The following is a 27,944-nucleotide window of genomic DNA, read 5'->3' as shown; positions in this document are numbered from 1 at the left end:
AATAAAGAAAAATTTAAAAAAAATTTAAAAAAGAAATGACAATCCCATTATGGGAGCTATCACAAAGGTATACATAGAGAGAGGAGGCTATACTTGGGTTCAATCTGAAGGAAGTACACATTTGCAGGGGAAGTTCTGAGGAGGTATCTCAGGCGGGTGGAACAGCCCATGCAAAAGCAGAGGGACATCACAGAACACAGTGTCTCCACATACCAGAAGCAGCTAGTGAGGCGTGGCTGAGCATAAAACGTCAAGGGGCAGTGATGGGCTGGGACTCCAGATAGACAGGGAGGGGTCAGGTTGTGAAGGCCTCTGTGTGCACACTAAGGAATTTGGGTTCTACCTGTAACAGAAAGTCTGAGAGGGCAGGAGGAAAAGACAGAATCGGGGTGAGGTGCCAGAGTGAGACACGTAGTGGGCAGGCAATTTCCAGATGCATTCACTGGAGCATAGGGAAGCTGGCTGCATCTGTCTCCTGCTCCAAAGGGCTCTAGTTATAAGGTTGAGACTGGCCAGACCCCAAAACATAGCATCTCACAGCACTGGAAAACCTGAGTTCCATTGGCCAGTGTTCTCACCTGTCCTGCAGCCTCACATACACTCGCAGGTCGCCAAACCCCATATGCCAAAGCAAAAGGATATGGGTGCCCTTTGGCTCCAGGAGTGAGAGTCATGTTGCATTCGTGGTCAGGTTCTGCTGGGACCCAGGGTGGATATTCCAGGTGGTGCTAGTGTCAAGGTGTGCCCTACGCTTCCTTCCCTAGCTCTTCTCAAGGATCAGGTCCTTCCTGTCCACTGCATGGGCATTTGATTATTTAGGAATCATTGCAAGACACCTGGGGGACTGACCAAGACCAAGGTGGGCTCACAGAGAGGCAGGGCAGAACCATCTCCCCACATAACCCAGGAAGAGTGGAGGAGGAGCAGGGAGGTCCCAGTGGACCAGCCTTGAGTTCCTAGATGGGGAGCTCACAGAGTATCCCCTGCCTGTATCTCCTTGAGGGAATCAACACAGGGGCCATGTCTGTGGTGGGTGTTGCGGAGGGTGGGCAGGGAGGGCTTTTTCTTCTTCCCCTATGGGCAGTGCCAGGATCCAGGTAATTAAAGGATGAGTACCTGTGGTACCAAATGCTAAGTTTAGGGATCAGGAAGCTGTCATGATGTCACTGGGCCTGGACACCACTGGACAGGAGGATTGGCCCTTCCGAGAGGTCCCGAAGTTGGGGAGGGAGGGGTCAGGTATTCCCAGTGTTTCTGGCCAGGACTCTATAAGCCCTGTGGAGCCTGGTTTCTCCTTTAGTAACAATGACAATAATAACTAGTATCTATTGAGCATACACTAGGCACTAGGCATCCTTATAAGTGCTTTACATTTATTAACTCATTTAATTCTTACAGTTCTAGAAGGTAGTTAAAAAATAATCTTCCTAACAATAACCACGATCACCTATGGGTGTAAAGACTGGACATCCAGCTCCATGACATCACTGGGTGGGAGCTTTTCACTTCCCTGCAGCCCTGGCTACACAGCTGTAGGATCTGGGGGGGGGGGTGCTGCTCCAGGCTCATCTGGCACCTTGGCGGTGCTGTGCCAGGGGCTGGTTCCCAGCTTGGGGCTGCCACGTAACTGCTGCTTACGTTAGGGGTGGGGAGGGAAGCCCATCCTGTGGTCAGTGCCATGCTAGCCACATGAGTTGGACTTTTTAGCAATTTCATTAGAAGGTGCACATACTGTGTGCAGAAGGGTGAGGCAGGCTGAGCCCAGACACTGGCCAGGAGTGGTGCTGCATCTGGAAAAGCTGGTTTCCAAATGGGGACTTCCCCAGAGCCCCATGGTGCAGAGAACATCTCTGGGATCCCAGCTCTAGGTACAGAGTCTCGACAACTAATTTGGCCTGGCAAGCCCTGACTATTAAAAGAACTGTCTCTCCATGGTCCTCTATATGGAAAACCCAAAAGATTCCACCAAAAAAACTGCTAGAACTGATCCATGAATTCAGCAAAGTCATAAGATATAAAATCAATGCACAGAAATCAGTTGCATTTCTATACAACAATAATGAAGCAACAGAAAGAGAAATCAAGGAATCAATCCCATTTACAACTGCACTAAAACCCATAAAATACCTAGGAATAAACCTAACCAAAGAGGTGAAAAACCTACACACTGAAAACTACAGAAAGCTTATGAAAGAAATTGAAGAGCACTCATTAAAAAAAAAAAAAAAAGTGGAAAACTACTTCACGCTCCTGGATAGGAGAAACAAATATTGTCAAAATGTCAATACTAACCAAAGCAATCTACATATTAAATGCAATCCCTATCAAAATAACACCAGCATTCTTTATAGAGCTAAAATTTGTATGGAACCAGAAAAGACCCCGAACAGCCAAAGCAATCCTGAAAAAGAAAACTAAAGCTGGAGGCATCAGAATCCTGGGCTTCAAGCTATATTATAAAGCTGTAATCATCAAGACAGTATGGTACTGGCACAAAAACAGACACTTAGATCAACGGAACAGAATAAAGAACCCAGAAGTTGACCCACAAGCGTATGGCCAACTAATTTTTGACAAAGCAGGAAAGAATATCCACTGGGATAAAGACAGTCTCTTCAGCAAATGGTACTGGGAAAACTGGAGAGCAATATGCAGAAAAATGAACCTGGACCACTTTCTTACCCCATACACAAAGATAAACTCAAAATGGAAGAAAGATCTAATGTAAGACAGGAAGCCATCAAAATCCTAGAGGAGAAAGCAGGCAAAAACCTCTTTGACCTCGGCGACAGTAACTTCTTACTCACCATTTCTCTGGAGGCAAGAGAAACAAGAGCAAAAAGGAACTATTGGGACCTCATCAAGATAAAAATCTTCTGCACAGTGAAGGAAACAATCAGCAAAACTAAAAGGCAACCAACAGAATGGGAGAAGATATTGCAAATGACATATCAGATAAAGAGTTAGTATCCAAAATCTGTAAAGAACTTATCAAACTCAACACCCAAAAAACAGATAATCCAGGGAAGAAATGGGCAAAAGACATGAATAGACACTTTTCCAAAGAAGTCATCTAGATGGCTAAGAGACACATCAAAACATGCTCAACATCACTCATCATCAGAAAAATACAAATTAAAACCACAATGAGATACTATCTCACACCAGTCAGAATGGCTAACATTAACAACACAAGAAACAACAGATGTTAGTGAGGATGTGAAGAAAGAGGAACCCTCTTACCCTGTTGGTGGGAATGCAAACTGGTGCAGCCACTCTGGAGAACAGAATGGAGGAGGTTCCTCAAATAATTAAAAATACAACTACCCTATGACCCAGCAATTGCACTACTAGGTATTTATCCAAGGGATACATGTATGCTGTCTCGAAGGGGCACATGCACCCCAATGTTTATAGCAGTGCTATCGACAATAGCCAAAGTATGGAAAGAGCCCAAATGTCCACAGATGGATGAATGGATAAAGAAGATGTGGTATATATACACGATGGAGTATTACTCGGCAATCAAAAAGAATGAAATCTTGCCATTTGAACAACGTGGACGGAACTAGACAGTATCATGCTAAGCAAAATGCTACATCAGTCAAAGAAAGACAAATATCATACGACTTCACTCATATGTGGAATTTAAGATATGAAACAGAAAAACATAAGGGAAGGGAAGCAAAAATAATATAAAAACAGAGAGGGGGACAAAACTTAAGAGACTCTTAAATACAGAGAACAAATGAGGGTTGCTGGAAGGGGTGTGGGTAGGGGATGGGCTAAATGGGTAATAGGCATTAAGGAAGACACTTGTTGGGATGAGCACTGGGTGTTATATATAGGGGATGAATCACTGGAATCTACTCCTGAAATCATTATTGCACTATATGCTAACTAACTTGCCTGTAAATTAAAATAAATAAATAAATAAATAAATAAATAAATAAATAAATAAATAAATAAAAGAATTGTCTCTCTAGCATCCACTGTATCCCAGTAGGTCACCAGCCCCCCTGTCCCCAAAAGCTTTGTGCGGTATGGAAGAAACAGAAAGTGGCCTAAAACAGAAACCTGGGGCATGAATGTGTCTAACCGTGAGCCCACCAACTCATACATGAGATAGAAAAGAACAGCTGGCTTCTTCTGGGAGCCAACGGGAGCCAGGAGAAGGCAGGGTCGAGGCAGAAGGGGCAGAGCAAGGCTGGAGTCGGGGGCTCCTGGTGGGTCACCACTGAGGGAGATGGAGGTCGGATGGCACAGCTGTGAAGTCCAAGCTGGTCAGTGAAGCCTGAGGCCTGGTGCCCCCTGCTCTCATCAGCCACTGGGCTTGAGGCAGCACATTACAGACAGTCCAGTTTTCCCTTCTGCTTCTCTCCTTTTCCTGGACATACTTGTATGTTAAATAACATCAGTGATCAAAACGTACCTAGTATCTGTTAAGGGCAGACATTGTGTTAAACAAACATGCTGCATTACTTCTCATTAAGTCTCAAACTGCTCCATTTGAGAGGGTCTATTGCTGTGCTGAGATGAATAATCTGAGGCTCAGAGAGGCTCAGAAACGTGCCCAAGGACACACAGCTCAGAAGCAGTAGAGCCAAAACATGAGCCCAGTGGTATGACTCTAGAGCCTGTGTTTTTAATACCATGGTTCCTGCACCAAAAAGACCTCATCCCTGGCTTTCAGTTAGTGGACGGTGGCCTAGGGCTCCTACAAAACCCCAGCAGGGGAGGGCCCTCCTGAAAGCCTGTTGGCAAGATGAGCCACTCTCTCATCTGGCCCCAGCAGCTGACGTCTAGGTCCCTGTAGTAACCCTGCTCTGAAAGATCATGAACTTCATGGGAGATCAAAGGCAAAGCTGGGTACCGCCTGCCAATCCATTCCCGCCTGACCCCTCCTATGGCTGGCTTCCAGGGAAGCAGCCAACACAAGACCAGAACATCCCTGGCTCTGACTCCACAGGGGAGGCACACGCGGGCCTCCACTGGTTCTGGAAATTGGGCAATTTTTCACTTAAAACCATCTGAAAACAAACTTCATGCCTTCAAAATTATACATTCACAGAACATTTCTAGACTCTGGAATAGGATTAGGCGGTAATGATTTAATTGATGGTTAAGTGCGTAGATAAAATGAATGTGCTGAATCCTTTCTGTAATTATCTCTCCAAGGAGCTCCGGCAGCTGTAATTACTGTCTGAGGCCGAAATTACAAACCAGCTGTAATTTTAAGCAAAATGTGGTGAAGCCCCTGCCAGATCCAGTGAAAGTCAGTCGCTACCAACCAGCACAGGGACCCACGAGGACCCGTCAAAGGGAGCATGGCCCTTGCAGAGGCTCGTCTCTCGAACCTGGGGAATGTGTTCTCGCTATTGCTCTGTACCCCTGGCCCTGACCACCACTACAATGCAGTCTACACCCTGTTGGTGGCCAATACACAAAATTAGGTTATAAATCCAGGTCTGGATTAATCAGAATGGCTGTCTACACTGATCAAATGAGTCCAGTCATGACTAAGTTCTTTGCAGAAGCTATGCTCCTGCCAGATAATTATGCACAGCTCATGTATTCATTCAACAACCACCGACAGAATTATGGTGTGCCTCCTATGTGCCAGGTGCTGTGTGAAGGATTGGGTATATACATAGGTGAACACAGCAGACAGGGCTCCTGCAATATTGGACCATGCTGCTCGAGTCATTCTTGACTTGGCCAGAAACCTGCTAAAGATCTCACGCATCTGGATCTGCCTGTGGAGATGAGGAGGATGGGTACAAGACCATGTGACCATGTCAGGAAGGGCTGGGTGTGCTGTAGCTGAGAAGGCACAGGAGCTGTGGGTCTCAGCACACTTGTTGGAGGCAATGGGCTTGGTTCTTAGGCCTCTGGTCTGCATCCTCTGTTATGCATTCAGTACTTCCCAAGATGCTCACCACGTGTATAAGCTATGCTCCTCTCTGGTTCATTCCTTCTACCTAAAAACAATGGACCCCATACCTGATCTTTGTTGTGCAGGACTCTTACTAGATATGAATAAGGCAGAACATAGCAAAAGGAAATGCTTACTTTAAGTGTTACCAAACAATCTGTCTGATTACTTACTTTGTCTGTGTCCTTAGACTATAAATTCCAAGGGCAATGGGGCTAGCATTTTCCCCACTGTATCTCTAGTGCCTGTCAGAATGCTTGGCACCTGTTCAGAAATATTTGGTTTATCAACGAAAACAAACTATAAAATGCCCCGGAGGAAGAAGGCAGACAGGGCTGGCACATTCCACTACTGGAGGGAGGTCAAAGGTCCCCAGCTCCATCCCTGAAGAGAAGGGGTGTTAGGTGCAGGTTCTGGGCGGTGAAGTCTGTGGAATGATGAGCAAATCTAGGCATCCCCAGGGGTCCACTACAATTCATCCATTCTCTGTCTCTCTGTCTCTCTGTGTCTCTGTCTTTCCACTTTTCCTCACTAGACCGTGCTCCTGGAAAGAAAGTGGTATGTGTTTGTATTGCTGAATCCTCAGTGTCTAGACATTGCGTAGTACAGAGTGGCCCTAAATAAATGTTTATTGAGTAAGAGCATCAGTAAAGCCATCAGAGCACTGAAAGGTTACCTGCAGTGATGCTGATGGCCAGGGGAGGGCAGCAAAGGGCAGCTGAGCTGAGGCCAGAAGCCCAGGAGAGGGCTATCTGCTCTTTGGTGATCACGTGGCATTGAGGCAAAAGTTCTATTACTCATGTGATCATTTGGGGACATGGAGGCAGCAGGATTGAAGAAGACTGCTGATAGAAGTCCAATGAAGCCCAGCGTTATAAAGGAGGGAGACCAATTTGAGTGGGCAGCTAGAGAGGGTAGGGGCCAGTGCTGGAATAGAGGTATGGGGAAAGAGAGGCTGATGGCCAGGATCTCAAGGGAAGTAGTCTAGACTCACAGTGTTGGCAGCACAAGGCCTGTGCAGAGTACCTCCTGGAGCTCCAGACTTACTCTTGGGGCTTTGACTCTGGTTCTTATAGTGACAAGTGTCCTGAAAGTTGGGCCTGATACCACCGACAATACTGATTTGGGCTCAGGACTAGTAGGAGGAGAAGGCTAACACCAGATCGGGCTGTGTGGGGGGATGCTCCCGAGGTCCCTGCTTGGTGTGGGAATAGGCAGAGTGCCAGATCATTAGAAGCGGTCCTCATCTTGGTCAATTCTCCCTGGTGCAGAGTGCTGACAGCGTATGCAGAGTCGTGACAGGCAGCAGGTGGGGTGCAGGCCATGGCTTCCTGCCAGGACCACCTCTCACCTGGAGAGGTTCTCAGGGGGGGCTGCTGGTCCAGCAGATGTGGGCTCCAGACTTGATTCACTATCCTGTGGTGCTCATGTTGGCTAGAAAATGTTGTTTCCAGGAGGGCAGATGACACTGAGCCCAGAGCTGTTGTGGACAGACATCAGGGGAATGGAGGGAATCACAGCCGGAAGGTTAGACAGACATCACTAGGGGAAAAGGAGATGGTGTTTTTCGCCAATATGAAGAAGGGATTCTGCTTGCGGTTGGAAAACAGTGTCCTCCAAATCAAGGAAAGCCCTCTGTGCCTTGAAAGATGTGACATGGCCAGTTAACCCAAGTGGTAGGTAGGACACACGTCCCTCCAGGATTCTTTAAGTGTCAGGAGCTTTGGGAGATCCTTAGCCCATGAGAATATGAAGAGGCACATAACCTCATTTTTTTTTTTTTTTTTTGAGCAAAGCTTTGATGAAAGCAAAATTGCTGCATGATGCCTCAAAGTGTCTCAGTTGTAGAAAACAAGTAGCCCTGAGTCAAGTCCATGGTTCCGTGAAGGAGCCCAGCTTCCCAGTAGAGACAGAAGACCAGATTTCTAAGTTCAGATCTGGCATGGGCCCCTCTAGGAAAGTGGAGAGGTAAGCAAGTTTCCATATTTCTAGAGAGTGGAAGTGCAGTGAAGAGGCAAAATGATGGGGATGAGGTAAAGTGGTAAGAGAGAGACAGAGAACAGGTATTAAGACAAAGGCAAGAATGTGCCTTCCTTACTTCAGTAAAGAAAAACCTTACTGAAAAGGTTTTCTTTTCAGCCTTTGTACATACACGTCCATGTAAGACATCAGTGAGCATATCTTTCTCTGAGTCCTTCCCTTACTACCATTTGTGACTGCATCGTCAGAAAAGCATTTTAGAGAGCTTCTCAAATACACTGAGTCTATCTAGGCTCCCAGCAACTGAAAATGTGTACCTATTTTTTTCTTCTGAGTTTTTGAAAATCTTAACTCAAAAGCTGATGACAGAATCTGACCATATCCAAACATTATCTCTTTCACTACCATGATCTCTATGATGATGCAGTAATTTTCCCTGAGGGCCTAATTACTTCTACTTTGCCAAAGAGTTTTTATTTCTCAACACATTTTCTTTCTCCTTCTCTTTCTTACTTTAATATAGATTTTTTTCTGACCTGAACTCACTGTCTACATTTATCAGAAGATGTCTTGCAAAGCACACTGGTAATTACCTGCCCAGCACTAACTCCCCCTAATTTCCTCCCTCCTAAATGAACCTTGAATTCGTCAGGTTTCCATTTCTCCCCCCACACACCTATGTATCTCAAGGGAAGAGGATCCATCTCTGGAGTTGGATCTGTTTGGCCTACATAATCCCACTCCTTTTGCCAGTGACTGATTCAAAACTTGGCATCTTCTGGCTAATGACATGTGAAGGGAAAGTCTGCTGGGGGCTTGAAGAATATTTTCCTTTTCCCAACAGAAAGCTAGAAGAAGCACTTTTTCTTCTGGTTATTTACATGTCAGACTCGATGCCTGGAGTGGCAACCATCTTGCCACCAACCTGAAGATGAACTGGAAAGGGAAGATGGCCCAGTAGCCCAGAAAGATCCAGAGTTCCTGATCCTGTCACTAACCACAGCTCCTTAGCCAAATGACACATTTCTCATTGTTTAACCCAGTTTGTGGCAGGATTTTGTTCTTTACATCCAAAGTATTCTGATACATCTTGCCAGCAAAGCAACTCAAGAGGTTTTTAATCAAAGAAGACTTCTAGGACATGTCTCTTTGGTGGACCTCCTCCCTCATGCTGAGATTTTGTCTTTGTACTAGTGCTATGATTTGCTTTAGGAGAGCATTGCCCCCCTGCCTGCGATACTCTGTTCAACGGGTCACTCTGCTAAGCTCCACGTGTACCCTGCTCCTTGAGTTTTCTGCCTCAGACTTTCCAGGCAGGTTAATTGCCACTAACCTGACCGTTTTAAGTGATCTGCTGGCATGCCTGGGGTCCACAGGCCTTGCACTGGATAATTGTGCTTGTTCTCTGTGTGGGATACATTAGAACGCTGGAGGTCACTTCTGGCTGGTCTTCTGATCTTACCTCCCATGGATCACTGACAACCTCTGGTGCCAAAACTCTTTTTCCCACATCCTACTTAATATCATCCACGGGGACTAGTCTGGTGTGTTATCTGTTTTGTTGTGTTGTTTCCCTTTTCCTCCTGGCATTCCCTTTTTAAATCATCTTGATGGGATTAGCTAATCAATAGCTAGTTCCCCCATGTCTTTGTAAGATCTGCATTCTTGGCTAAAAAGCATTTCTTCTGGTATGTTAAGCCATGGCTCAGAACCTCATCTAAACATCAGCCTGATTTTTTGCGGGCCAACTGTTGATCATCTTTGAGGTATTCCTTCTAGAGTTCCAAAGGACATGAGGAAGAATAAGGAAAACACCATTTACGTTCTCAATTCCTTCATTTTCCCACCCCAAAATCATGATCTCTGAAGATGTATCCATGTTTCCTCCTAGTGGGTTGTCTATGGTTCGTGAGAAACAGTAAGTCTGACCAATCTCAGCTGACTCTTTATTATACCTTATTGACTATCAGGAAGCCATCTTGCTATCAGATCATTTGGTCTATCTGTAGCTGCCTCACTACGAGGAATCACCATCCAGGCTCTTTTTAAGCTCCTTCCATGCAGCTTTCTTTACATTCAAGTTTTTGGGGTTTCTCCTTCATCTGTGTTTCTCTTCCAGAAACTATAGCTTCCTCTCAATGGTTTAAATCTCCTTTCTCTTGTGTGTTATTCATTCTTGCTTCTTCTCGATTCAGGGAGATTTCCACCATTTTCAGGTTTCATCTTGATGAAGGAACATAAGGCAAGCTGAGGGCAAAGCGCAAGCTAGTACACTCCCCTCCCCCTCCCCTCCCCCCCCCCTGCCCCCCTGACTCCAGGTGGGATATATGTGATATTCCTCAGGCACTCCTTGCTGCCCAAAGACAAAGGAAAGGTCAGGAAACAAATGATTAAATTGATAGTCTCCATCAGTTTACAAATATCTTGGTATAATTACAAGAAAAGGGCAATCTTATCAATAGCTAATCTCCAGGAACTCCCTACTGCCTTAAAGATAATGCTTTGCTAGAGGGAAAACAACCTTAGCTTGACAACAGCTAGGCTTCCAGTAATCTGTAAGTCTTTAGCATATGGAAATACCTTTAAGAAACTTCCTCTTGACTTTATCTCCCCGAACTCCACAGTATATAAGCAGTCACTCTTCATAACCCTAATGCAGCTCTTTCTGACAATGGGTCCTGTCCCTGTGCCTTAACAAAATCACCTTTTTTGTACCAAAGAGGTCTTTAAGAATTCTTTCTTGGCCATTGACTCTGAACCCCCACCACTACTCCAAAACCTCATCATTATGCACAGCTAGACCATGGCAAACTATGTGAAAACACTGAGTGGCCCAAATCCAACATCCACCAAATGTACTTCTGGGTGGCCCAAGTCTATACATGTTCTGCTGCTAAGCCTTTGGGTTGTGAGTAATAAAGGCTCACTCAGAGTAGTTCCATATAAAGGTTAGCTAGGGGTGGTGATGATGATTTTTTATGAAAACACTCATGGAGCAATAATGGAAATGGACTTTCACGGAAATTCAAGAGTAGGCACCCTGGTAGGAGTAGGTCCTAAGACCAACTGAGCAGGAGTTTTGTTCTGGGTCCAAGGTAACCCCTGGAACCTCAGTATCACAACTTCTAGATCTTGGCTCTGGTCCATTATTAACCTAATTCAGCTGTGCTCTCTTCTTTCTTTATTGATTGGCTTCTTAATCTTCTACTGAGCATATAGTTCTACTCACTACCATTTCAGCATACTTCTAACGTGTTTTTTCCATGGCCTACCAAGACCTCTAAAGTCTCTCTTCATCTCATAGTTCTGCTGATGCCTCATTTTCTTGATATATCCAGGGTCAGTGGCAGTATCTAATGGACCCAACCCACCTTGGGGTATCATGTGACCACATCATATGTTGCTGGGCAGCTCATAGACAGGCTGCTGGGAGCATGTGCCCCTCTTGATCCAATCATCTCTGGCCATGAATACATTTTATAAACGATGGTGTTTAGAACTGTCTCTTTAACAGATGGTAGGGGGTGGAGCTGTGTGTGCATGCAGGGGAGGCTCAGACGGGGCAGACACTGTGAGTAACATACTCAGTGCAATTCCCTTGCAAGGCTCTGCCTCCCATCTGCTCCATGTTGCACCCTTGCTTCATTTTCCTGACCTCCAACTTTGAAGTCTGCTCAGCCTCTCCAGTCTCAGCTTACTGTTCCACTTCTCACCTCAGCCTGTCTTCTGATTTGGTGTTGCTGGACTGAAGCTCCTATGGCTTGGCCAGGGGGTCCACTCCCGTCAACCATTTCCAAGTAGCCTTGGTAGGTACAACCCAGCATTCCTGAGCCTTGGCCACCCAATGTGAAATCAGACATGCTCCTCTTCTCTCTCAGCCAACACTCAGTTCCAACACTGGCTCCTCTTAGCTTCCTTCTTATTTTCTGGAACACAGAAAGCTGCCCAGAAGGTTAAATTCACATTCTAAGTGAAGATTTCACACCATTCTCTTCTATGGTGTGTGCATGCCTCAGTGTCTCAGTGTCTCTAGTGCCTCTTGCTTGTAGGATATCTTCCATTCTCTCTTGGAACTTTGTCTTCTCTATTAAGCTGGGTTTTTAGAAACATTTTTCCAGACTATTTCATCTCTTCCAATGTCTTAGAGTTTGTCTAATTAAAGCCAAAAGGGCACAGTGAGTATTTGTACTCTGAGTTGTGAGGGACAGCCTCTCACATCAACATTGAGCCCTTTAGGACTCCAGAATAAATGCTCAAAGACTGTCCACAGCAGGACCTGCTGGAAGTGAATGGAGGTGGGGGTTGTGAATTAGAGCAGGGAGGAGAAGACTTAGCAGGAAGAAGCTTCTGCATCAAGGCTGATGCTGAAATCAGAGATGAGGTCTAGGCAGAGGTGTGGCACGTCCTTCAAGTGTCAGGGGTGGGACGTGGGATGTGCATGGGAGGACAGGGAGTAGGTCTCTGATCTGAGGGGGCACAGTTTCAAAGTGCAGAGCAGAGCATCAGGAAGAGGCTGGGCTGTTCCAGATAATCTGATCAAAGTTGATGGAAGAATAAGAGTAACACCTAGATGCTGGCAAAAGGCTCAGCAGGACCCAGGTGGAGAAAGATGTCCTTTCAAGGCAGAGTCAGGTTGGAAGAGGGCAGGGCTGCTTTCAGGACACTGGAGTGTGCAGGAAGTATGCAGAGGACACTTGGGGACCCAGAGACATGGTAAGAGAGGAGGCAGGGGATCACCTGGGCCTCAGTTCTGCTCATTAGGGAAGGTGGAAAGGGGGTATTGCATAGATGCTGGGTGCTCTGTGCAAGGCTACTTGCAACCCTGCCTGTGGAGTGACATCTGTTTCTCCAGGATGGAGCCATGCTGTGCCTGAACCAGGTGGGAGGAGCATCTGTGTACTCTGGGAGAAAAGCTGGGTACAGGCCCAGGGCCCTGTGTCTCCAGGCTAACGCCCACACACCCATCATCCCTTCTCTCTCCTGCATCTTTGACCTTTCCTTCCCACTGGCCTTTTCCTCAGCCTATAAAAATGCTCAGATCTCTTGTTGCTGAAAAAGAAAATCTTACTCTCAAAAACTTTCATTGTTCTCTAGTGATTGGCCTGTCTCTTGCCTTTCCATTTTGGCCAAGAAACTTGAAGGAGTTGTCTGTGTTTATTAACTCCTGTCTGTCACCAATCTGGATGCTACCAGATACCACTTCTCTGCTGAAATGCTCTCCTGGAGGGGAGGAGCCATACGGACATAAAAACTCAGGGCGGTCAGCCCAACCAACCCGTGGATACAGAAAGACAAGAGCACTCTCTCTGAAGACATTTGAGAAATTTGAAGGAAAGCAGAGAGATGGGCACAGTAATGAGAAATGATTTTAAAATGCCATTAAGTTTAATTGGACATTGACTTGAACAGATTTTTCTAACGTTTCTTTTGTCCTGGCCTGCTCTGTGACATCACCCTGACACTGACTGCCTTAGTATTACGCTGTCCCCTTGGGCCCCTCTCCAGTCGTTGCTCCCTCGCCCATGCCTTGTTTGGAGGGCACCCATGTGTCTGAGTGCCCTGATGACTGCTGTTTCAGAGTTACTTATTCAGTCCTCACTCTAGGCCTCAGCAGGAGAGGGTGGCAATTCCAAGAATCAGCCTGTGTGAATGGACGGCCATTCTCTTCTCTGTAGGGTCACAGCTGAGTCTGCATTTTCTAAGACTGATACACAGGCCACCTGGAAAAACCTGCATCCTCCCCTAATTCAGGGAGAGCTTTCGTTGGTCAAGCTCAGGGCTTTCTGACATGCTCTTTCCAAGGGATCCGGGACTTAAAATCAGGCTAATTAGCCATTTGTCAGCAGACTACGGGCATAGGCGTTTTTACTGCAAAACTGGGGGAAAGAATCTGCCTCCTTCCCATGGCCTTGGGCCCAGATTAGAATCTGACTGGCTCTCAGTTAAGAAAAGGGTAGGAGGTAGGAGTGCCGTGTGCGCATGCACATGTGTGTCTGTGCATCTGTGTGTGTGTGGTGGGGGGCAGTGGATGGTTAAAATTAAAGTAACTTAGCTGTGAACATTATATCTTTCAGAGGAGTATCTTGTAGAAGGTAACAAGCAAATGGCACACCGTGTCACATGTCACTGCCCTTGGCACATGCTGAAACTCCTTCATCCCTCCCCTGTCTCCTTGTCAGGCTCTGTCCTTTCATCCTCTCCCCAAACACCCTATCCTTTGTCTACTGTTCTGTGGCTCAGAAGACGTCAGGACCATCCATCTGGTCAGCAGAGCGGCCTGGGTATCATCCCGAACTCCTCTCTCTTTGGCTTCCCATAAACCTCGGCAAGACTCTCTTCCCACCTCCTCCTCTACTTGTGCCCTCTTCAGGCCTGAGCATGAGCATAGCTCACCTTGACCCTACAGCTGTGTCTGCCTCCAACCTCCTCCCTCTTGCCTATGCTCCTCCAGATGGTCAGTGTGATCTCTTTAAAACATGGATTTGGGCAAGCTGTGCTCTTCTTCAAATCATTCCAAAGCCCCCTACTGCCCCAGCAGAAAGTTCACATTCCTTATCACGGATGAACAAGCCTTTGCCTCCCTTTTGGACCTCATTTCCATCCCCGTGTACCCTGTGTTTCAGTCATCCTGAATTCCCTTGCTCCAGGCACCAGCCTTCCTTCCATTCACATCTCCATGCCTTTGGATGTGTTCATATCTCTCCTCCACGTTCCTTGTCCTCTCTGCTCAGCAGAAAGATCCCTACTCATTTTGCAGAGCCTGCCTAAGTGGGCCCAGCATGTCTCTCTGGTCACCAGCCTTCTCCAGTGGGTGGCTGAGACTCTCATCTACACTCCCTTACAAATTTTGAAAACAGTGATTATACAATCTCCAGTCAGACCTCCCCAATAGACTCCTTGAAAATGGGCACTGTGTCCCCACACCAGGCACGAGTGAAAGAGTCTACGCAGAGACAGTTACCCCAGGGAACTCTTTTGAAGCAGTGATATACACATCCAACAGGAATCGCCTCTTCCTTCCTTCTGTGGCTTTACACAATGTTTTTCTTCAATTATAAACACACAGTTGGTGTCTCTGTGCTGTTTAAGCAGTGTAAGGCTAAGTACAGATCCAAACCAGAAGGTTAAATACTCGTGATTAAAAATAACCTATACGTGCTCATGCACATGAGACAACACAGACACAGGCATGCAGTGTCCTATGCAGAGAAGTAAAGCCAGTGTTTCCTGATTAATATATGTGATGAAAAGCCTAGAATTCCAGTCTTTTGGAGAAAAAGCATTCTGGATGGACCTACAGAATGTAGTTATGTGGTTATGATTCCACATTTCCCTCTTAAAACTGCATCAAAATTACAGTGGTCTTTCGAAAGGTGTGTATCCTATTACTCCTGTGTTTTTCATAGTGTGAACTGTGACCCATCACTGACTGGGTTTGTGAAACCAATTTAATGGTTGTGACCAGTATTCTTGTTTTAATGACAAAATTGTTTTAAAAAATGTATCACATGTATGTGTATTATTTCATGAAACTTTTGTTTCAGTTTTATATCTGGTATGTCATGCTGTAAAATGTATTTCTTACTCTAAATCTAAGCTAAGATCACTTGAGGCCATTGCCCTATTATTTAACAATTGGGAGCTTATTGAAATATGGTGCCACCTCCTTGTGATCTCGACATCTAAGTCTCTGGGTAACACTGGAAATTCCAAAGGCCAGAGAGACGACATGTTGGGACATCCTTGGAGAAGTTACCTTATTTGAGCACTGCAAGAAAGAGCATCAGCAACAACCAGCGGCTGCAAGGCTGGGCGGGGTTGTATTTTCCTACCTGTTCCAGACTTGTGGAGCATCTTCCACTGCCAGAGACTACTCTGGGCATGTTCATATATGCTGAATCATTTAATCACCACGGCAGGTATATAAACTAGGTACTGACAGTCCATTTTGTCTAGGAGGAAACTGGTGTCAGAGAGACCAGGGAAGTTGCTTGGGAGCAGCAGTTCTGAGTGGTGGAGCGGGCGTCAGGCACCGGTAACGCAGCACAACCGGGCTAGCCCATTGGAAAGTGGGACTGGTCATGCCATCCTCTTTGATTCAATGATTTTGCTCTCCAACTTTTCTGTCTCCTTCGACCACAGTAGATCTTGCATTTATCTGTTCTGCTCTTTCAGTTTCCAAATTAGATTGGACTTGAGGAAGCCGTTCACCAAAACAAAACAAAATAAGACAAAACGAAACTACCTCCCCAAACTGGACACCACTGTGTTAAACAATTAGTTTAAGCATTTCGAGGTATGCTTAAATTTGCAAAGAACTAACTTAAATTTGTACATTTACATATGCATATAAACAGCAGATTACAAATAATTTAGAATCACATAGGACCTCCATGAACCCTTGAGTTGGGGGGGGCGGGGGGGGGGCCAGACCCAACAAGTTCTCATATTACACTCCAAATACAAATCTATGTCAATCCTACTGAAGACTTCCTGGAGCTATTAAAGGCTACCTTGTCTCTCGCCAGCAAAACTGAGTCCAGATCTCAGTGAAATGCCTTTCATCTTCCACCATCCTCCCCTCTTCCACCTGGTTCCTTTCCTTGCGGTGGGCTACTGCCCCACAAATCTCTCCCCCAAACCTCCTCTTCCTTCAGCTTCTTCAACCACAGGCAGGGCCCCTTATGCAACCTCCTGCCCCATCCTACTCAATAGCTACTCAGCAGGCAGGTCCCACTCAGCACACAGAGCTTTAAACACAGAGGTCACCTAATGTTCTCTGAGCATGGTGGGCTGGGCATGGTGGAGGGGGCCCAGCCTTTAACTTTCTCCTCCCTGGATGGGGACCCTCCTCCCTGGATGGGAATGGGCGAAGCCCTGAGTCTGATCCAGATCTGCTTATTCTTTCATAGCCCTGGTTCCCCAGCATTCCCTGGCTCATGGAGTCCCCTTGTGGTCTTTGCAGCTGATTCACTACGTAGAGTTAGAGGAGTCTCGGTCTGTAGTTGCTCAAGGACTCTCATAAAGCTCAGTGCCATCCAAGCTGACTAGAACACAGGGCTCAGCACTGCATTTCCAGTGCTACTTCTATTATTAATGCCGTCCCTAGTTCCTGCTACCGAGCAAGTCCTTATGCAACAGGGCAGTGTCCTGGGGCTCCCATGAACTCAAACACAATCTCCAGACAGTGAAGGAAGCTGCATATGTTCTGGGGGCTTTAGAGAATTATGGCTTAAAGCAGTAAGAGGAACATCTTCTGGGTTGAGTGGTCCTTGAAGACTCCCATGTGATTCAAAAGTCCTTTTCTTGCCGATTATTCCCTTTTTTGCTTTCAAGCATCTCCTCTGGCGGCAGCAGCTGGAGCTAAAAGCTATTTCCCTGTAACAAAGCACAGCTTTCCCAAGGTCCTTGCTATTAACGCTTTGGTGCCCGCTGACATGTGACAGCAGCAGCAGGATGGGAGGTGGAGGGGCAGGCGTGCTGTGTGGGATGGCTTAGATTCTGCTGGACTCAGTGAGTGAGGGCAGTATCCCAGGTTTCCCCCTTGTTATCCTGAGAGTGGAGTTTCCTCAGGTTTCCTGAGAGTGGAGAGTAACTATTTCTTTTGCTACAAGGATCTCCAGATCCTTATTCCGGATCTAAGGTTAGGTTCTAGGTATGCCCACATTCACACAATACTTTGGTTCCATACTTGAGAAGCAACGGAACTATCACATTATTTTTAAGCAGCAGCACACAAGCCATTAGCGCCAATCCCAGGAGTGGACATCTCGCAACTTTAAGGAACATAACATTTAAAATGCAAGCGAAAGATCAGATTTCGTCATTCCCAATTACTCATGCTGTTGATATCACCCTGTAGGCTCCATCCAGGTGGGGAGGCAAAACTGTAGCTCTGTGGCTGCCCTGCCCTGCTTCAAGGTCCTATGATGCAATCTTCTACAGCACGGGGACCTCAGTTGTCAACCCATTCTAGAACCTTGTGTGCCAAGATAAGTCAAACTCCACATCCTTTGCCTCCACTATCAGGTGAACCCCGCCTGCCAAGCTGAGATCCTACTTGGATCCTAGCTCAATCCTAAAAGTTTGCCATGAAGACCTCTGCCATTGTTCTCTCTAAACAGAAGCCCGCCCTGATCCCTGCACTCTTGGCTTCTTTGTTAGAGGTTGAATCTGCAGCTACAGTTACTGCCACTGGAGGGCTCCACTCACTACCCCTAGATGGAAGCTTCCAGAACTAAGAAGAGAGTACCTGATGCTCTACCTTGATATCTTAGCTATGGACTCTGTGGGCTCCCTGCCCATCCTCTCCTTGTGAGTAGGTGTTGCCTGTTCCAATTCAGCTCTGTTCCTCAGTGTGACTGTGATTCCAGGCAACAAAGAGAGAATGTAGATAAGCCACAACGAAAACAGCACTCTGAATCCGCATCTCCATGCCTCCTTCAGAGACTTCATTAAGCATTAATGACACGAAGCAAAATTCAGAATGTTTACACTGCTTAACTTGAATCAATTTGATCTCTTTGGATGGCATTTTCTTGATTGGTTTTATGATCTTTTCTAGTAAACCTTCTAAATCTGGACATTTACTGTCAGTATGTATACTATTTAAGCACTCTCCATTCAGATCCTCAGTTACGTGGGGAGAAAAAAAAAAGTACATCTTTGTTTTCCCAACCCTCACTCATAGCTGCTTCTCTTTTGATAATCTGAGCACAACTCATGGTGGTACTCCCTAAACCTACAAGTTAAAATTGCACTTTGTAATTGCTTTGTGATTTTTCCCCGTTTCCTTATAACATTTTTAAGCATTTCAATCATCAATGTCATCACATTTCATGTTCTGAATTTGATTTAAAATGGGAGAAAATATGTAACTCTACCACTATTGATTATAGGCTTTAGCCTGTGAGCTTTAGCTCATAAATAAAAATAAAATGATAAGAGTAGGACTAAAAGATAATGTTAGAGCTGCTAAAATATCGCTATTAAAAGAATATAGGTTTTTATTTTCATTCTAAACAGAACTGTAGTACACGGTAGGGGACATCAACAGGAAATGACAGGCATGCGACTGATCTTCATTGCTGAGGAACTGTGTCTTTATCAACCCAAGGGAGCCACCATAAGCTAGAGAGCTGCCCACAGGTCCTGCAGGTTCATGCAGGGTTTGAATTTCCCTTTGCAAAATAAGATACAAATACAACAGGAAAGCAGATTTCCCCCTCACTTTATACAGCATTTGCATGTCATTAAGAGCAGAAAGTCTCTCTTCTGGCCATGACTGTTTCAACATGTGAGCTAAGCAATCAAACATTGATAATGTTTTCTTAGGAAAATTTCACTGAACGTCTATCATGTGCCATGTACTTTGTTAGATACTGGACATACCATAGTGGGCAAAACAGAAGAGTGGATCTCGTGGCAGCTTTGGGAATGGTTCTCTTCACTCCAAAGGAACACCAAATGGGTCAGGAGTGGATGTTTACCAGTGTCCCAGAAAATATATTTGTTTTAAACAGCAGAAATCCTATCTCATATTGCTTACATAGCAAAGTGAATTTATATGCTGACATATTCACAGAGGTAACACTATGTTCAGGAGGGGCTTGATCCAGCCGCTTGATCAAGGGTCTAGATTCTTTTTCTTTCTCTATTCTGCCATCCATGGGGTTGGCCTCACCCCATGCCCGGATCTTCTACAGATTTAAAAGGGCCACAGCTGCTCCTGGGGTATATGCTTCTTTGTTTACATCCAACAGGAAAGAGACAGCATCTTTGTCCAAACATTCACACCAAATGTTGTATAATCTTCTCCAACTGAATCAGCTTATGCAGTGCTAATCCCCCATGGATGGTTTGAGTGGTTTAGCCTCGGACCAGGTCATAGTTTCATCACTGAAGCCAAGGAGGGAGCTACGCTCCCTAGAATCCCCAATCAGAGCCATCAAAAAGAAGGTCTGATGCTGGGGAGGCAACTAATTAACACTCACACTGTCTGTGGGCACCTGCAGAACTGGGCAAAATCCTTGTCAGCTCTCTTGCTTCTTGTTCTTGGGATGTGAGAACTAAAGCCATCTACCCCAACACAGCTGTCTACAGAACACACTCTACGTCAACTTGACTGTAACTATTCTACTGTCTTCATTAACACAACTTTACTATTCCTGGAGAGTCTTGCCACGAGAGATAAAAGTTGTAAATAACGTCATTGCTTATTACAGGGAATTCTCAAAAGACCATCGAATTCTTCCTTAGTATCAAAAGACAAGTTTATGCCCCCAAACTCTTTGAATTTTGGTCTCACAATCCTCACCTTGCTGTGTCCACCTAAATTATCACCTCATGATCTTTACAGAATCCTAACCAAGCTCCCCATTCTGTAGCAGGCAAGCAATAAACTCAGTTTGCCCTATTAACAGGTTGTTCTGGTGATATTTGGGAGGCCGCAGTCAACAGGCACATCTCCCAAAAGACTCATTTCCAGGAGCAGTGGCCTTCCAGACATCCCCATCCTCTGCCAAGATGCACCACTCTTGCTCCAGGCCCACCAACCCCCCAAGTTCCCTCTTACCCCTAGATACCACCTAGGGGTATGGCTCTTTCCGAGGCTGGGAGGAACTCTTCTGGTGCATTTCATCTATGGGGGAAGAAGTGGCCCATTGGCCCACTGTATAAACTGTCACCTCTGAATGCCACTCCTGGAGATGGAGATTGCTGAAGCCTCAAGCCCGTTGTTAACCACTTTTTATTTAATTGCTATTCAAGTGTACAGCAGGTGTGCTCCAGGGCAGAGACTGCTGGGGCGAGGTCATTTGTGAGAGAGAGGAGAGTCAAGATGCAATTGACTTTTTGTTCAGGCAGAAATGTTATTTTCTAACACACTGTTATTATCTCTTATACCTCTAGTGTTGCTCCAAATGTTTCCATGTTTTATATGATCACCAGCTCTACAGATACTCAGAAGAACCACTGGTTTTGCATCCCAGCTAAAGATGAAAAAATGCTTAGTGTTTTTTTTTTTTTTTTTTTTTTTTTTAATAACTAATTCAATACAAGAAAGAAGACTGCTTCGGAAATACTGAGTGCTCTTGGCTTTGTTTGCTGACCATTTCTTCCACCAGCTGGAAATACAATGCCTCATTAACACGAACCGTGCCTACTTGTCCAAACAGTACTCTGGTCACTTGTAACAATTGGCACAGATTCCAAAAGGTTTGTTAACATTCTTCAGATCCCAAACATATAGCATATCTTTATGTTCTTTGCAATTGGTTTTGCTTCAGTGGTACTGCAGGTGTTTATGGATACTGGCATGCTAAATCTCACCAATAAAAATAGTTAATTTTTTCCAAAAAAAATTTCAACTACGAGTCCTTTATTTTATCCAAAAAATCATTTTCTTCTATTTTTCTATTTTTTATTGTCACATGTAGGTGGAGTGAATCATTACATTGTGTAAAACTGCTGCTAAAGTGTTTCCCTGTTGAGAAAACTAACTTATGGATTAATGTCCTTGTCCCTCCTGATCGGTTCTCATTCAGGGTGCAGCTGTCTACCCTTCACCACAGACATCTCGGTGCTGTTTCTGCTTCCTCTGTCTCTTACAAAAGAAGACCCTAAAATACTCTAGAACCCGGCCACCTATGTCGGCTCAGGGGGGTCCTTCAAGAGTTAACAAGGTGTCTCTTTACTGTTCTGAATATTTTTCACTTTCACTCAAAATGCAAAGCTATCATCACCAGATGCAGTTTGTGATGTAAGAAAGAAAGAAAGAAAGAAAGAAAGAAAGAAAGAAAGAGAAGCAACAGGCTCAAATGGAGTCACTTGTGCAAACATCCCGCATCATCAAACAGGACATAATACCTAGCCTACCTGCAGTTCAGCCTCTCCCAGGAATGTGACCCTTAACCAATCAATCTGGACTTATCTGGTCAGTAGCACTAGTGAGGTATTCTGCCTGACCCTTATTTTCCCCCAAAGGAAGGTTATCTTACCTGAAACAATCCACTCTTTGCTAGAGCAACTTCCTGCTTCATTCACCTCCTTCTGCCTACAGAAGGGTTTCATTTTGTACAGCTCTTCAGAGCTCCTTTCTATCTGCCAGACGGGAGGCTGCTCAATTCATGAATTACTGGATAAAGCATGTAAGATCTTTCAATTTACTCAGTTGAATTTCGATTTTTTAAACAATGGGAACAAAGTGAGGAAATGACCTCTTCTCATATCCTCCTTCTAAATGGAAAAAAGTCAATCAAAACGTACAGCTAAATAAATTAGGGCCATTTCCATTTGAACAGCTCCCTGCAAGTTCTGTGTCAGGACCTTTTACATCTTTCCTTGAACTGACTTGTACTTTGGACTCCATCGAAAACTGTGGAACTTTAGAACTAAAGGAAACCAAATGCCAACACAATATGCCTCATTCATTCATTCTTTCATTCGTTCATCAATACTAATTCAATACCTATGTAAGAGGGATAGTATTTCCATTCTCTGCAAATCATGTCGTTCCATGCAATGAATCAATGCCATAGACTACTATAAGCCAAGGGCAAATAACACAAGGTCAATTATCAGCCAGTCCCTCATGAAATAAGAGTCTGGAAAGCCAGGCCTTGTTCAGGGAAAAGAGATACATCTAAATTCCAAATGTTCCCTTTGCATGTTGAGAGGAAACCGTAGAGATCTGAACATAAGGCATAAGTAGAGAGGAGTCATGTTATGTATAAAGTAAGTGTAATAGAAAGAGTTAGGGGTTTCCCCAAAAAGAAAGACGAGAAATAGCTTTAGTGACTTAAGAGAAGTCATTCTAGGTACCCAGCTAGTTTCCCTCATCTGTGCCTTATCTGGCTCTCGTAGCAGGAGCACACTTCTAGAAGAACATCCTAAGCGATGTTAGGATTACAAAGAAATGCAAAAACCTCAGTAGGTAAGGATTTTAAGGGAACAAAGGGAATGTAAAAATCACTAGTCTCCACCAGGCCAGGAAATAGCCTCACCCTATCAGAGACAACCAGTGGTAAAACTCCCAGGGCTGGTTCAAAAGTAAGCAAGGCCCCGCCCTCCTTACCCAAGAGAAGGAGCCCCAAACCCCAGTCAGTTTATACCTGCTCTCAGAGCATACCCCTGTCGACAGTTACCTCTGCTTCATTATAATGTCACAGTATCAGCCTTAAATGGAGCACAAGCTTCTTTAACATGACATAGGATGAATGTATAGGCATGTTTTCTAAGTACACCTGCACAACCTTGTGGCCCGCCTTCACAAGTGGTGATAGAGCTCCCCTTTCTGAATACTCATCCTAAACTCTAAATAAAAAGAACCTACTCATCCTTGCTTGGGATGGGGGGTGGTCACGACTTTGGAAGTTATTCCCTATGATCTCCTTACTGGCTGCAAACAAAGTTTCCTTTCTGTGAAAACTCCCCCTGGTGTGGTATCTACCTGTAACTCACCAAGGAGCAAACTCACATTAGTTCAGTTACAGAAGATTCTTCCAGCTGGGAGGAGGAAGTAGAGAGCTTTGGCAGAAGAGACAGGGGTTGGGGAAGACAGGATCTCCTGTGAGGTCTGGGTTTCACCCCTCAGGCCTAAAATCCCAAGTTTTAGGTGGATTGAGGAGGAAGCTGAGGGTGGATGTGTCGCTCTGCCAACACGAGGCCAGAGGAACAACGTAGAAATGGCCATGTGGGGCACCTGGCTGCCTCAGTGGGTAGACAGTGTGACTCTTGATCTTGAGGTTGTGAGTTCGAGCCCCATGTTGGGCATGGAACCTACTTAAAAATAAAATCTTAAAAAAAAAAAAAGGCCATGTAACTCAACGGACATGCAGAGGGCATCTATACTGTCATCAAGTCCCCTGAAGCTCCTATGTGTCTCTGATGTTTGGAGGGTGTGGAAAGGAGGGGACTATTGGCTGACAGGGTTCCAGGGGTTCCAGCAAGTGGGGAAGTGACCCCGTACCAAGGGGTGCAAAAACCTCCTAGGCCAGGCATCAAGTGAAAGATGCTGTCAGACCTCAGAGATCCTCAGGGCTGGCAACAGCCACATTCAGGTTTGGCCAGCCTCGAAGGGGCTGAGCTCCCACAGAGTAATCAGGCCTGGCTTGGGCTTGTTCTGTGAGGACAGGTAGCAAGTTACATCAGCAGGGATCCTCAGCACAGGCAGAGACAGTGCGGCATCTGATGGCCAGAGACAAGAAGGAAAATGTCCCCTGTCAGGTGAAAGCATGCAGTCCAGTCCTGTCACAAGGCCTTTAGGCTTCCCTACACCTGGATGGCAGCTTAGGAAGGAGGAAGGAGAGGAGACTTCTAGAAAGAAGGGAAATAGCTCTGGTAGAGAATTTAAGCATTATATTTGACTAAATATTTATCCCAGAGAAACCAAGATAACCTAGAAAAGACCAGAAATCATTAATTAGCAAGATCAAGTTTTCTTTCCCTTTCCTGTTCTTTACCAGGATGGTATTCATTTTAGATAATAAAGAAATTTACAGTTTCTTACACTATTTTAATGTACTTCAAGTGCTTCTGGTTCTCTTGGTTCCCATCCAGGCCAAGCATTTTGTTGTCTGAGGCACTGAGATCTTCTGTTGGATCATGTTCGGAGAGGGGGAGTGTGTGTGTCACCACATGCAGAAGATACTGTGTGATAGCATGTGGCCCTCCAGGTACAGACTCCTCATTTCCTCCATCACTATCTGCTGACACACACATTAGGCTTATGCTCAGCTCAATGACCCAGTTCTTGGGCTACCCCTTCACAGGGCAAAGCATGTGATCGCCATCCTCAGTTCATCCCTTACTTATCAGAACTGAATTCACGGTATTTCCAAAGACCAGCAATGGGGGTGCTGTAGGCACCTCAGGTACATCCTGCTTCTGTGTGGCAGCACTTTCCAGGGCTCTCCCTGTCCTGTCCTTCACTCCACACTTTCCCCTACCCAGTCTCAGTTTCCTTCTCTGCTAGTCTAGTCCTCACCTGGGCCCACATCCTGCAATAGACACCAAGTCCTCTGATGGGAACCTCATCACCTGCTTGGTTCTTTCTAGCCAACCCCTCCCCATTGTGGAGAATCACTTTTGTTTCTTCAGTCTCTTGTAAATAACAATTTGCCCAAAGTGCTAAAGCCTCTGAGTCCCTCACTTCAAAATCTGGGTAACACTGCGTTTCGCCTGCGTCAACGTCTCCGTCCTGCCTGGGCCCTTCTCAGGAAGCTGGAAGGAGCACTGGCTCACACTGCAATGTCCCCTGGGGCGGGGGAAGACACCTAACCCAACCGGAGCAATCGGATGCCTTCTCCCGGGAATGTGTGTACCTCGCAGACTTCAGGCAGGTTCTGTGGGGCACTTGATGGCCACTATCTAGAACTGGTTTCAACAGCCTGGTCGTGTAACTCCCAGTGGCGTCTGGATAACTGATGCTTGCTGTCGTTCTACAGCTGTAAGCTTACACCTTCAAGAGGTTCCAGAGGGTGGTAGGTGAGTACTCTGGTCATACTGGGCCACACTCGTCCCTCAGTTATGCCGGGAACTGCATAACTCTTGAGTTGTAGGGGGCACCGGGCTCAGTGAGGTGGCCCTGCGGACCACCAGACCAAGTGGGTGCAGAACCCCTTTGTATATACACACACATAGGAAAGGCTGAGCTTAGAGAGAGGAGACTTATCCACACCTAAGCACAACGTGAATAGGACTCTGGGGTTTAGAATCTTGTATCGCCGCCCATCAGGATAATGTTGCTGATCTTCACTATACATTCTGATTGGATATTCTCTCTTCTCTCTCTTTTAGAGAAGTAAAATTTTATTTAACCAAATGGTGTCTGTGTCCGGTCTTCCCATTACACCAGTTCACTGCTTGTTAATGCAGAGGTTATGCAGCACTACGGGGGGAAAGTGATGAAAACCTGGGACTATTTTTATTATTCTCGCCGGAGTTCATGATGTAGGCCAGCTCCACTCCAGAAGGGTGGGAAGGGTGCTGGGCTGTGACCAGGCCGACACCATCTTCTCCAGGATATCAAAGACGGGGGCGGGGGGTGCTGTAGTGGGAGCTCCAAGAGTTCTACTACCTCCTGAGGCCCCCTGGAAGGGATATTTCTGTCCCCGAGTCCCAGGCAGCTGGCTCTAGGGGAGTCTGCACAGCTTCCCAAGCCTTTAACATCATGGAGAGTGAAGGGAGCTGTATTGGCTGACCTTTGAGTGTGCAGTGAAGCCATCCAGAAACCCTGAGAGAGAAATGGATTTCTGGACTCATTGCCTTTGAAGACTCCATCTGCCACCTGCCCTGGCAAGGTCAGGGTGTGTTGGATGCAGCCCCGCCCGAGCCGGCTGCCAAATCTCTGCAGGGTTCAGGGTTCAGTCTTAACCTGGTCCCTCAGCCCCCAGCGGTGAAGAGCTTCTGCCAGGCCAGACTCCCTTTATACTAAATCCTAACTACCCCATAATCTCTCTCTGCCTTTCTCTCATTCACGTATACACACATGCTTATGTACACACACACACACACGCACACACATACACAAACACACACAGAACTGGGACTTAATTGCCGTTTTTGCTTTTACGCAGAAAATCTAAAGGTTCTCAGACAGTGTAAGAGGAGAGGAGAAGAATCAGAACTTAAGGGCATGCATCTATGTCTAGCCCCTTCCCCCCGTCTGAGGGTGGAGGGGGTGGGATTTCCAGCCTTCCTTTTATCCTCCATGGCAAACGTGATGGCTGAGGGTTCCATGAGGACACACGGCAGCCCCTTACCATGAGGGGCATACATAGTACTGACCGTAACAGAGAACCTCCCTGAGCGTCTACAGCCGCTGTGGCTTCACTGTCTGATCCGCACAACCACCCTTGGGAGACAGGCGCTGTTAGGGGCCACTTTGCAGAGGAGAACACTGAGATTCAGAAAGGGAGGAACAACTTGTGAGTGGCAGCACTGGGATCTGACTCTAGGTCCATCCAACTCCACAGTGAATGCCTCTGACCAACGGCTCTGAGTCCAGTTCCCTCCTTCCTTACAGCTGTCAGCAAAGCGCAATGACCTCTCCAATCCTGCTTTTCATCTCATCTGGTACCAGTGCCCCGATTCTGTTGGCTGCACGTTTATTTTTAAAAGGGAAAGTACCGCTTCCACTCTTGGGATAGATGTGGGGTCCTGGGCGCATACTTCAGAGAGACAGGAAGCAACGGGGCAGAGATGGCCCCCTCTTCACTTGCCCCTCACAAAGGTGTGCAGGCACGTCATTCTGGGGCAGTAGTTAAGAGACCACTGTTGTACCAGCTAAAGTCATTCTAGCTGCTGCAACACACGACTCCCAAGTTTTGGTGGTTTAACCCTAAAAACACTGATTTCTCACTTACATGGCTATCATACTCTTATTTGCAAAAAGCCAAGTGCCCAGAGTTTAGGGACCATCTCCCAAGCGAGCAAAGTCAGACAGTGCTTTTTCCTCAGGAGTGAAAAGGAGTCTCCAAGGCCCGCTTTCCACGCTTCCCGTTGGGTACCATGCATGCACCGCCACTCAGGGTCCCGTGCACAATACACCACCTGTCCTCACTCCCCGGCAAGGGCACTGAGAAGGAGCTGCTGTGCACCCAACAGGGGCTCCTGTCTCAGCCCCACACCACATCCCTAAACTTTACTCCTTTCCCATCCTGGGACCTGAGAGGCAGAGAGCTCTGTGACATTCTGTGACACTCCTGATTACAAACAAGAATTAAAGTCAGCTGTGACTGAAGGGTACAAAAAGTCTATTACCACTGCTCTGATGGTCACTGGTACTGACAGACTCAGGCAGTATAATGAGCCCTAACATGGACTCCTTTGAGGGCTCCCCCCAGGAGCTGAAGAAGTGAGGGGCAGTTGGGTTAGCATCTGACTTGCAGCTACTTCTCAGGTGATTCAGGGGGCCGTGGATCTCCCTCAGGGATTAATTTTGAGTCCAGAAAAGAACGAGTCTTAACTTCACTGGCCCAGGGGCAGAGATATCCTTGGGGACCTATAAATTAGGGGGCCTTAGGTGCTG

General features: G+C 46.1%; 1 protein-coding gene across 1 annotated transcript in view; it reads right to left on the bottom strand.

The window, feature by feature from the left end:
• SYT9 (synaptotagmin 9) overlaps positions 1-27,944 on the bottom strand; it is a 200,168-nt gene that overhangs the window by 21,409 nt on the left and 150,815 nt on the right. The gene's annotated exons all lie outside the window — the stretch shown is intronic.

The sequence above is a fragment of the Leopardus geoffroyi genome, chromosome D1 (genome assembly GCF_018350155.1).
Source record: "Leopardus geoffroyi isolate Oge1 chromosome D1, O.geoffroyi_Oge1_pat1.0, whole genome shotgun sequence".
Taxonomy (NCBI): Eukaryota; Metazoa; Chordata; class Mammalia; order Carnivora; family Felidae; genus Leopardus; species Leopardus geoffroyi.
The sequence above is the reverse complement of the archived record's forward strand: the minus strand, read 5'-3'. Positions and strand labels throughout refer to the sequence as shown.